The sequence below is a fragment of the Mustela nigripes genome, chromosome 11 (assembly GCF_022355385.1).
Source record: "Mustela nigripes isolate SB6536 chromosome 11, MUSNIG.SB6536, whole genome shotgun sequence".
NCBI lineage: Eukaryota > Metazoa > Chordata > Mammalia > Carnivora > Mustelidae > Mustela > Mustela nigripes.
This window is the reverse complement of record NC_081567.1, coordinates 19,083,833-19,095,500: the sequence shown is the minus strand read 5'-3', so window position 1 is coordinate 19,095,500 and position 11,668 is coordinate 19,083,833. Positions and strand designations below refer to the sequence as shown.

The following is an 11,668-nucleotide window of genomic DNA, read 5'->3' as shown; positions in this document are numbered from 1 at the left end:
CCCCCCCCCCCCCCCCGCTCCGCATCTCCAGAACTTTCGATCCCCCGTGGCTGAATGAATCTTGGGTCGGTTCGGCCTCGGCAGCACCAGTGTGTACACGACAGTTGGTGCCCTTAGAGTTTTTGTGCACTGCACAAAACTCCAACCCGCACCTCCTTCACGACAGACTGGAGCTCCTGTCATGTGAAATGTTCGCCTCTCTCCTTTTCCAGTGCTGAGATAAAGGGAGAAGAGACCGTAGAAAGTTAGGTGCAGGTAAAATAAATTAATCCTCCAGCTTTCTGGCCGGCCATAGCATTGAACTCCACGCTGGTGGAAATTCCCAAGACGAACCTCCTCTGCTTTTTTTTCCCTCTCCCCTTCTTTCCTTCCGTTTTGTATCTCTCTGGAAAATAGATCGGGATGCCTGGCCCCATCTTGGTTGCATCTCAGTAATTAATTGCAATTGTCAAACAGAAACACAGGCTTTGTCAGCTAAAGTGATGCTATCATCTTAAACAGAGCCAATAGGTAAAATACAAGGATTGTTTCCTGACAAGTTCCCTTCCTGTTGAAGAGATGTGCTTTCCAACTTTAAATTACAGCCTGCGAAAAGTTTTAGAAATAGCTTAACTTAAGAAATAGATAATACATGGGTGTATTGTGATTGATTCCTTCCACTTTAAAAAATACGCCTTATGCTTTCAAAGCTTGAGAGAAGTACACTTAGGCATAAACATTCCACCACATTAAATGGAAACAGCAAATGTGTCTGTTAATGTCTTGTCTGTTTCAACAGCCAGAACTAATTGCAATATTTTAGGAGGCTTCAAACAGCCCCTTCCTATCAAAACATAAAACAGCAAATGCCTAATTTCACTGGAAAATCAGTATTTATAACATCACGAACCATGGTTTCCAGTTTGTGATTATAATTAAAAAGGTGTTAGGATGATTAATGCAACCACAGAAATAAAGAGAAGGGGTATGCTGTCTGGGAGGGTTTCAGTTATTCAGTTCTTGGTTAGGGGGGATGTCCTGGTTTCCGCAGTGAGGTAGCCTCAGCCCTAGGAAGGTAACAGTGGCTTTCTCCAATTCTAATTTTAAAGCTGCGTATCTCGGGAGAAATGCCAAGTGCCCTTTTGGGAGAGAGAGAGGCATAAAGATCACATCTTTCCAACATGTGTTTGGGTTGATTTGTAGCAGCCGGAAATCGAGAAGGGAGTGTTTTCTTCAGAAGCCTTAAAGTTTGATAAAGGGTGCGTGGTGGCATGCGTGTCAGGAGGTCCCATCGCTGGGACCGGAGAATTTTCTGAATGAGAGCATGGGAGATGTCAGATTTTCTTAATCTTCTTCCACGCTGAGGCTGGGAAGAGGAGGCACGGAGACCGGTATGACAGGGCTGTGGAAGGTTCTATCCCAGCACTGCGTACTCCCGGCCGTCCCTCGTGTGGTCTTTGGGGCTGAGTGTGAGTGTTGTGTCCCCATCCACAGAACTGTTATCCTGAAGACGTGGGGAGATTTCTCTTGATCCTCGCTTGAGAGGATCACGGGGTTTCTCTGCGGCCCCCCATCCTTGACCCCAGGGTCTCACCCACGGCAGATCCTTGTGGTGCTTATCTTAGAGGTGCCGACCGCAGGTGCTGGAGAAGAATCTGTGTAGCACGGAGGTATCAGTGGCCACGCAAACCTGGCTGCTGAGAAGATGTCTCGAAACCCCTCCGGCCCACAGGAGTGTGCTGGGGCTGCTCCCATACCTCTCCAGCCTTACCAGGGACAGCAGTGCTTTGAGCGTGTTTGTGGGATTTTCACAGGCTCCTGTCTCCCCTGGAGGAAGAGAGGGGATGACATCCTCATTATATTGCAGAAAAGGAAACCGTGGCATCAGTTCAAACCAGTAAGGGAAAGCCTTCCTCTTGTTTCCCCATCCAAGTGCATCTCATAAATGGCGGCATCTGGGCTTGAATGTACATGAATGGTCACGCTTCCCTCCATCTATGGAGGAGCCTACGCGAAATCTGCCTTTCCTCGCCTGAGGAGAGGACCACAGATGAATGAAAGGTTTTGATTCTCTCCCCGACTTGTTTGCTTTCCCTTTTTCTTGTCGAGGTGCTTCTGTGAGAACTGGCTAATTCTGCAAGTGTTCCTGGGGTGTTTTCAGTCAGAGGGAGAAGCGAGAATTTGGGGTCAGCTCCGGGCAGCCCTGGTTTTGGGCTTTCGTCCTATCCCAGCAGAACAGCCCTGGGAGTTTTATCTCCTCCATGTCACTCCAGTCTTGTTTAAATCTGGGTTTTGCTTTCTCCTACGCTGTTGATCTGATGTGATTTAAAAACACATTTGAGATTAGAATGGGTGCTTTGGATTTCAGGGCAAGATAGACTAATGCATTAGGAGGCGAGTGTTAAAGCTGTGGGAGAAGCAAGCCTCCCTTGGTGGATTGACCCAGGCCCATGAATTATAAGCGGGGGTGGACTTGACCCTCCTCTCTCTACTCTTACAAACCAGTGAAATAAAAGGGCAAAACCCCAAGGCACCTTTCAGAATGGGCCACTCCAAGCTGTCGGGGCAGAGACCTTAGACTCCTCAAAGGGGTGGGACCTGGTGGCTGCAGCAGAACTCATCCAAGAGACTGGGCTGCCTTGTGGTGTGGCCTCCCCCGCGGCTTACAGACTGTATAGTAACCCTGACCTTGGCTTTGGAAACACCTCAGCTCCAGGGCAATGGGAAGGGAACCTCCGGGGTTTCAGATGGTCTGCCCTGCCAACAGTGAATATGCTTCTCCCATTGGCTCGGGGAAAATCACTCAGGAAAACGGTTCCCATAGTCATGCTTATGGTACCCAGAGGAAGGTGGTCCGCAACGCTGTTTGCTCTTGGTTTCTGGAGCGAGAATGAGGGAAGAAGCCAGAAAGGCCCTGGCAGTTAGGGAATGTCTGTTCTTTACCGAGCCGTGCTCCTGAACCTGACATTCAAGTGGTGGGCAGGAGAGACAGGGAACAGTCTTTCTTGTTACCTTCTTCAGGTGGCTACTAGAAAATGTACCATCAAGCTGGTGACTCACATTATATTTCCACTGGGCAGGGCTCCTAGTAGAGCGGCGCTTTTTAAGCTTTAAACGTGCATGCGTCACCTGGGATGTTGTGAACATGCAGGATTCTGATTCAGCATGTCTGAGGAAGGCCCTGAGAGTCTCCATTTCTAACTTCTCAGGTGCTGCTGATGCTGCTGATCTCCGGACCTCGCTTTGAGTAGCAGGGGTCTAGAGAGGAATGGGTGTGTGCATGCGTGTCTGTGGGCATGCCTAGGTTATTTGAAATCAGATGACTAGGGAAAACTTCCTTGTGAGGGTGATGTAAACGAAGTGAAAGAATAAAAAAGAATAAAATTCTGTGCTGCGTAGAGATCAGGGTAGAGAGGTTTCCAATAGTAGGAACGGTAGATGCAAAGGCCCTGAGGCAGGAGCAAGCCTCATGGCTTTATAAAGGGGTTTTTTCAATATTCCCAAAGCACAGTGTTTGTAGTTGGACAAAATTGGATTCCAAACCTGGTTTTACAACTTACTTGTTGGATAATTTTGGATAGGTAACTGATTTAACATCACTCATCTTCAGCTTGTTTATCTGTGGATTGTTGGGGAGAATAAATGACATAGTAAAGGTGAATGTATTTTCAAAAAGAATAGAAAGAAAGAAAAATCCAAATGAACCCAACTCCTGTTTGTTTGTTTTTAAATTTTCAAATCATTTTGGTCTGATCACAGCTGTCCTAATATTGACTGAATATTGATTGCCCTATTGGGCAGGATTTTGGGAAAAATCTAATAATGATTGGCTTTGTAATCTACATCTGCCTGACTTTAAACCAAGGGTCACCAACCTGGAAACCCAGTGAAATAGACTGGGGGGGGGGGTAGAAATTGGGGGCATGTCCCTGTCTGCAGGTGTCAGCCACTACTCAGTTCCAGCTACCCTTCCCTGTGTGCAAATGTTACCACATCCTGCACTTGGTGGGAGAAATCGGAAATCCAGGCTCTGATGTGAAATCTCTTGTTTTTTCCACATTGGCAAACTGATTGAAATTTCTTAAAAGCCTGTGTGGGCCAGCACTGTGGGACAAACAAAACACATCTGTGGGCTGGAGACAGCCAGCTGGCTACCAGTTTGTGACCTCTGGTTTAAACTCATTTTAGAAAGTAAACCGGCATAGCCAGACCCTTCAGCCCTTGCCAGGATTGTGGTTTACGTGTGCTATTTTAGTTTCCATTTTTTCCCCCGGCTTTACAGATTTTGCAAGCGCAAGGTGTGGATACCTCCCAGATATATTGCAACAATAACAAAAGGAGCTGGAGATAAACATGAACACTGAGGCAGGAATAGCCAATTCACAAACACATCTCCCTTTTGTGTTCAGCGACCGTGTTTTTGAAGGTGGGACAGCTCTTCCCTCGTTCACTCATCAGTCAGGAGCGCCAGTGGGATCCATATAGATAAGTTGAACCTATAAAATAGATTTCCCCTCAGGTGGGTTCCGTAAGACCCGAGAGATGAAAGTAATTGGGTCTTAGCTTCTGCTCTGCCACCTTACTAGTTCTGTTGGAGCTCAGGTGACCCGCTCCATTTCTTTCTTTCTAAAACAATTCTGTTTCCTAGATAATGAGACTGTATCGTCTCCGAAGTGTCCATTCAGTGAAATACCTGGATTCTAGAACAGACTGCTGTGTTAGACGTTGCAGAGGGAGGAAGCGAGTAGGGGAGAAGCAACAGTGTAGGGTGTAAGGGCCTGGTGGGCCAGAGGGAGCCATTTCCTTGCGGGCGTGGGTTGACCCTGCTCCTCCGGGAGGAACTTGCTTGCAGGCTGCGGGTTTGGGGCGGGGCCAGGCGGGTGGGAGACGTCCAATCTGGGAGGCGCGCATAGATTTGTTACGGTGACTTGGGATTCAGTTGGCCCCCCGTATTGCTGACCGAGTGCAGTTCTCCCTGTGTGTCGCATCTCGTTGGCCACCTGCGTGTGGGCGGGGCTCAACGCCCTCTATAAAGGTGAGGTTGTGAGGCAGGGGAGGGTAGTGGGTGGGAGCGTCCTCTGCTGCAGCATCGTGGTCCTTGGGCGCGTCATGGGCCTTGCCGGGGAGTGGCCGGGTAAGGGAAGTCGCCGGTGTTGGTGTCCTGGTCGACGCCGCCTCTTTGGCCCCCACTGGTTGGTTTGATTTCCGATGCTTGGAGCGAACTACAGCTTTGCTTGATGTTCGCCTTGTGTGGGTCTGGTTCCTTTGATCAGGGACCCCAACATCCGGAGCATGTTCTTCCATCGGTCTCTGAGCCAGAGGCCACTGCGTCTTCCTGGTGTGATGCTGAAGCCTCGGTTTCTGTATCTGTACAATGGGCTCAGTATCACTTCCCTTCCAAGGGATTATGCGATGATGAAATGAGTCTGTGACGGAGGACGTGGTTCTCTCCGCCCCCTGCCCGCGCATTTTCTCCTGGCCCGTCTTCACTTTCCCTGCCCGTCAGTACTCAAGGTCCTAAAGAGAAAGCCGTAATGCATTTTTCATGTGAATATAGCCTTTTATTTCAAGATGATGTCTGAATGAGGGATTTCAAATCCTGAAGCAGCTCTTAAGTACCTCTCCAGAGAATAATCAAACCCGGATTCCAGAATTTGGTCTATTGTAACTGGAGCTGAAGGAGAAGAGTCTGATTTCACAAAGTAGTTGCAGCCGGAATTCTCCACCGAGGGGCTGCGGTGGGGAAGTGGGGAGGCACTCTGGGCTTGCGCGCTGACATTTTCTTGAACCTACAGTAAGAATTGAAGCCGCTTGGCCTGGATAGCTACAGAGGCATTTAGAATGCCAAGGCCGTGCTTGCCTTCAGTTTTTCTGCAGAGCCGAAAGTGTTTGAGAAGGCAGGACTCTTCGAGAAGACCCCAGCCAGACTCCCTGGGCTTGAGATTTGGCTCCTTTCACTGGTTTTCTCCAGCTGTCATGACACGAATGACTTATTTTTATTTTTATTTTTGTAACTCATACCAGTCGTTTTTACTTTTTAGAGTCCGGAGAGAGGCCTCGAGATTTTAGGCGAAGGAGAGATGGCTAGGGTTGTACGGTAGGAAGTTTTAAAGGTTTTGGTTTTGCATAATGGATGATACCTCTGGAACTGATTGAACCACCGCCCTGTTAAAGTAATCTCTTGATTCCATTGGTTTCTGCGGTTTAACAAGCTCCTCTTTAACTGTCTTGGGAATTTCAGTCTGAAATTATAATTCACTAAGGGAGTCTTTCAGCCCATCTTGCCATTAATTAAAAGCAGGCGGTTGAATTTTTGTTTTAACATTCACTAGTTAGCGTTGCCTCCCTTTAAGGTTTTTTTTCCGGCATTTATTTAAGAATGTACAAAGCCTATTCATGGGGAAACAACACATGAATTAGACAGTGTTTTTTTGGTAGCAAGTAATAGAATATGATCTTAAACTATTATACAAAGAAAAAGTAATTTACTGGTTTATGTAATTGTGAAATCTAGGGGATAATGACTTCAGGAACAGCTGGATCCAGGGACTCAAATGATACCACCAGGTCTCTCTCTCTCTTTCATCCTTTGACATGGTTTTCTCGACTTTGCTTTATTCTCAAGTAGGTTGTCTCACCACATTTTAGGCAAGATGGTAAACAGCAACCCAGAAAACATAGCGTTTATCAGGTCTTTTGGAAATCACTTTCCTTAAGAGTTTTTGTAAGAAATTCCTGGAGCTGCCATTGGCTGAGTTTGGGTCATGTACCTGTTCCTAAAGCAGTTAATGGTGTAGTACTCCAATTAGACTCAGGTGATGTGGTCACCACTTTGGGTTGGGATAATGGTGGGAGTAGGGAGGCAGCATTAGTCTCACTAAAATCATAGGGGACAATTTCCCTGTAAGAATGAGGTGCTCCAGGTTTCTGATGCTAGAAGTGGGGGCCAGCTGAACCACATGATCATTTAAACATTACTTATCATTTAAACATGTATTGGTTGTCAGCTATGTGCTGGGGTCAAACAGGAATCAATCATGGCCAGTGATCTGAAAGAGCTTATAAAATAGGGAAGTGGACAAGTAAATGATTATGTTATAAGGTAATAAAAGCTCTCACAAAGTAGGATTTATTCCAGGAATGGAAGGATGGTTTGATCTTAGGGAGTCTAACAATGTGATTGACTCTGTAGCAAAGGAGAAAAATCCTGGATTGACTTTATGGATGCTAAAAATACAGCTGATAATATTAAGTGTTTATTCCTGATTTTTAGAACACCTGCTGATAAAATAGGATCATCCTCACAGCCAGCATCATCTTTAATGATGTAACACTAAAAATATTCCCATTACATTCAGAAGAAGCCCAGAATGTCCATAATGATCATTGTTATTTATCTTTGTTCAGAAATTAATTGATGATGCATTTGGATGAGGAATACAATGAGAATGAGGGAGGTAGAATTATTACCACTCGTCAGCAGTTTTATCTCTTAATGGAAAACTTAAGATAACGAATCTTCCCATGAATCTATTAAGAACAATAATGGGATTCATTAAGGGGATTGGTAAGGAAATTAAGATGCAAAATCTATAGTTTTCCTATAAGGTTATGCCAAACATTTTGAAAATAAAATGAGAGAAAATATTCTATTTATAGAAGCAACCAGAGAGACAAAATAACTAGGAATAAATTTAGCAAAAATTGCAAGGGACTTGTAAGAACAAAATTTTAATATTTTACCAAAGGGGATCAGCAAAGAGAGGAGTAAATGGAGAGACCTTTTTCTCTAGGATGGCATGTCTGTCTTTTCCCTCTGTCCCTCCTCCTCCTTTGTTATTGGAATTCGGAGGCAGTGGTCATCGTAGTAGCGATGGCCATAACAGCAGTGGTACTAGAGCTGCCGAATTGAGGTCAGGTTTATTTGAAAGTGGTCTGAAAATATTGTTTCTGTGAACGTGGCCAAAATGATGTACTCTGTATATAAGATTCCCCTACTTTGTGTGTTTTATTTGAGCGAGAAGTTGATGGTAAGATAACTGTTACTGTTGAGATTCATAAACAGAGTTATAATTCCTTGATGGGTGGGGGGGTGCTCTGCTTTATATCCTCCATTCAAGGATGGTTGGACTGTGCCGAGGTGTGGATTAACCATTGGATTGGTGTAAATTAGTAGATGGTAGATGCACGAAGGGGAAAAAAAAAATCAGGGAAAGTAATCGTTGTTTTCAGTGGAACAGGGAGATGAAGGTTTGGGAAAGAGGGGCCGTAGCAGTGGTGGGAATGGCCACACTCTGCTCCCGGCACTGGGTCACTCAGTCTTCATGGGAATCATGGAACAGGGGTCCTGCTATCACCCATGTTTTCCAGGTAAGGGAAACTGAGTTGCACGGAGGTCAAGTAACTGGCTCAGGATGTGGAGTCGGGCTTCAAACCCAAGTCCTTGGCCCCAAACACACAGCATCTCATTTAACTTGTCTCAAAGCTCCTTTTCCCAGAAGCGTTGTCCTGTAGCTGCCTGGAAGCGAATAAGAACTGTGCACCTTTCCCTGCTAGACACGCTGGATCTCCCATATCCAGATGGGTTGGTTGGCCTGCCTCCGGGACAGGCTGGGTGTTGGTGGTGGAGGGGAGTCTGGTCTTAGCAACATACTGGAGCAGTGGCTTCCTTTCTGTTCTGGGCCCAAGCTTGTTCCTGCTTGAAGGGCCTTTTTATTTTCTGTTCCCTGCACCAGAATACTCTGCTCCATCCTGCCTGTGTCTTATCATCCTTCACATGTTGGCTTAAATTCCAACTCTTCAAAAAGACCTTTCCCAACTACCTGGTTTTTTAAAAACCTGTTTCTACTTCTGAGCTTGTTGAGCTGTTTTATTTTCTTCACAGAACATATTTTCATAAATCGTACGAATTCCACATCTCCCTCTTGCTGGAAGGGGAACTACAAGGGACCGGGGGTCCCATCTGTCTTTTCCTTGACGGTGCCCAGAACAGTACTTGGCGCACAGTAGGTGCTCCATAATTGTGGTTAATGAATCACTGATTTTGTTTTTTGTTTTTGCTTTAAATCTTTTTTTTTCCCTTAAGATTTTATTTATTTATTTATTTGTCAGAAAGAGCACAAGCAGGCAAAGGGGCTGGCAGAGGCAGAGGGAGAAGCAGGCTCCCCACCGAGCAAGAAGCCCGATAGCAGGACTCGATCCCAGGACACTGGGATCACAACCTGAGCCGAAGGCAGTGAGCGGCCCAACTGACTGAGCCACCCAGGCGTCCCTGTTTTTGTTTTAGAAAGAGAGGGTGAGAGAGAGGGAGAGCGAGCTCAGGGAAGGGGCAGAGGGACAGGGAGGGAGAGATTCTCAAGCAGGTTCCATACCTGGCGTGGAGCTCGACGGGGGCCTCAATCTCACAACCCTGAGATCATGACTCGAGCCGAAATCTGGACACTCAACCGACTGAGCCACCCAGGTGTCCCCAACCACTGATTTTGAATCAATGAACTGTTGAATAAAAGGGAGTACCTTCTATGTGCTAAGTTTTCTTGTAAAACTTTAGGCTTCTGAAAAGAAATCACACATTCCTTGGGAACTCTGGCCAAGAATTGTTCTAGGCTCTTTCACGGTACTATTTTTGCAAGACTATTTTGGGTGCAAGAAAGAGAAACCCACTCAACCCAGCTGTGTGGGCTAGACAGTCTCCCCAAAAGGTTCCCTCCGGCACACAACACTATCTGTGTGTCCCTCACAGGAGCCTCACCAAGTGGATACTTTCTTATCCCACGTTTGCCCGTAAAGAGAGTCGGACTTCAGAGGGGCAGGGGACAGTGCCGGAGTCCCATGGCAGGTTGTCACCAGGTGACAACGTTTTAGAAGAGCTTGGATTACTTCCGAGGGACCGTTATCTCCCGGGAGTGGTTTGGATTATGTTTCTCTGGATGAATGATCAATTATCAATCAAATGTTTAAGCAGAGGCAGACTACCCGAGTGCCTTCGTCCCTGGGTGCTCGGACTGCCTGTAGCTGTGTGGGGTTTTGAAAAAGAAAGCCGCAGCTGGAATCAGAAATTTGGGATTTGAGTCTGCTGTGTGTGTCGACCTTGCTTGGTGTGCACGGATGCGTAGTTAGCCTCTGATTTACAAGGATAGGATAGTGGTGACGTCCTGGGAACTGTGTGGTCTACACACGTTCGTTGTTACTAATCTGTGCACGTTTTCATGAATTCCCCCAGGTAATTGGTTTTCTGAAATGTTGCACTCCAGGGAGTACCTGAAATTCAGGACACTCTTATCATAAAGTTAGGCTAAGTTTAATTTATGGAAACTGTTAGGTAGCACGGATTTCAAACATTGGTTAGGGCAGACTGCATCAAGACCCCCAGAATTCCTGGAGAGCATCACCCTGCATTACTCTTCCCTGCCTCTCATCCTTTTATACTGGAAAATCATAAAAAGCTATATTTAGGGCATGTTGGCTTCTTAGGATTGCGCCACAGGTGGTGACCTTTGGAGGTGCCCAGAACATTCTCTGTTTTCTCTCAATTGACCTTTTATTTCATTTTCTTGCACACGCTCTCTGCATTTCCCAAGTCTTTATATTCACTTCCCACCTTCTGGCTGCGGGAGTAGCTCGTGTTCTAACCTGTTAAAGGAAGAATATGCCCTCTTCCCCAAAATGTCCTCATTCTAATCTCCGGGATCACATGGATCACATAGCAAAGGGGAATTAGGTTGCAGGTGGAATTGTGGTTGCTAAACGGCTTACCTGGAATGGTGATCGTCCCCAACTGCCTGGATGGGCTGGCACAATCACAAGGATCCTTTCAAGTGGAGGAGAGAGGCAGAGGGAGAGAACTTGGGGGGCTCAGCCTGCTCTTTGTTGAATTTTAGGATGGAGGAAGGAACCACAAGCCAAGGAATTCAGGTGGTTTCTAGAAGCGAGGGAAAAGGGAAGGAAATGGATTCTTCCTTTGAGCTTCCGGAAGGAATGCAGCCTGATGATGCTCTGACATGAGCCCATGGAGACCCATTTCTGACTTCTGGCCCAGAACCATGAAGCCAGTCCGCTTGTGGTCATTTGTTAATGCAGAAGTATGCTCTTCTCAGACATTTCTGGTGTCCCCTTCTCATTTCTTTTCTTCTCTTACTTTTTTCCTCCGTTTCTGAAAAATAATCACCTTTGAGGCTCTTTTCTGTCTCTCACCAAACAGCAGCGTCAGTGTTAACCGTCCACTTGCAGATGGTTGCTGGACTAGTTAGGGTGAAGATGAAAGTGCCAGAGCACAGAGACCTCAACACACAGTGGCTTAAATACCATAGATGATTTGTCTCCTACATAGCATAAGCTGATATTCGAAGTTGGTAGCAGGCAATGCTGCCTGGCGACCAGTCACTCGGAGGGGACATAAGCTGAGAACAGCGAGTTCTGGGGTGCAGCTTCTGTGTATTTGCATAGCATGGATACGCCTGGCAGTGTAGACTGCTAGGACAGCTGTGCTCCCTGAGGTCATTCAGAGCCCCAAGTTCTATGCCTTCCATCTTGTTGCTCTCCGTCCCCTAGGGAGCTCGTTACGCATGCAGACCCTTAGAGCCTGTCCTGTCCTTTCTGAAGCAGAATTTGCATTTTAAGAACATTCTTCCGTAATGATTATGCACAAAGGTTGAGAAATGGCCTTCAAGTAAGGTTTTTCAACCTTAGC

General features: G+C 46.4%; 1 protein-coding gene across 1 annotated transcript in view; it reads left to right on the top strand.

The window, feature by feature from the left end:
• Positions 1-11,668, top strand: part of HS3ST4 (heparan sulfate-glucosamine 3-sulfotransferase 4) — a 394,282-nt gene that overhangs the window by 1,460 nt on the left and 381,154 nt on the right. The gene's annotated exons all lie outside the window — the stretch shown is intronic.